Below are 235 nucleotides of genomic sequence, written 5' to 3'. Positions count from 1 at the left end.
GCACTGTTTTGCCCTGTGATCACCCATGACCTAGAAGATCAGTTCATGCCTCCTTCAATCAGGACTATGGCTATCTGGTGTTAGGCCTTTAATTTTCTTATGTAGGGATTAATTGTCATGAAACTAATCACCTTTTTCCTTAGAGCAGTAGTTCCTGACCTTTTTCACTGTGGGGCCCCTGACCAGTGTATAGACCTAATAATAATCTCCATGCTGGTTCAATGACTTGTCATCA

At 42.1% G+C, this 235-nt stretch overlaps 1 protein-coding gene across 4 annotated transcripts in view; it reads left to right on the top strand.

The window, feature by feature from the left end:
* The window catches only part of LOC119590699 (BAG family molecular chaperone regulator 1-like), a 14,524-nt gene that overhangs the window by 6,259 nt on the left and 8,030 nt on the right, over nt 1-235 (top strand). The gene's annotated exons all lie outside the window — the stretch shown is intronic.

The sequence above is a fragment of the Penaeus monodon genome, chromosome 27, assembly GCF_015228065.2.
Source record: "Penaeus monodon isolate SGIC_2016 chromosome 27, NSTDA_Pmon_1, whole genome shotgun sequence".
Lineage (NCBI taxonomy): Eukaryota > Metazoa > Arthropoda > Malacostraca > Decapoda > Penaeidae > Penaeus > Penaeus monodon.
This window is presented reverse-complemented; position numbering and strand designations above follow the sequence as displayed.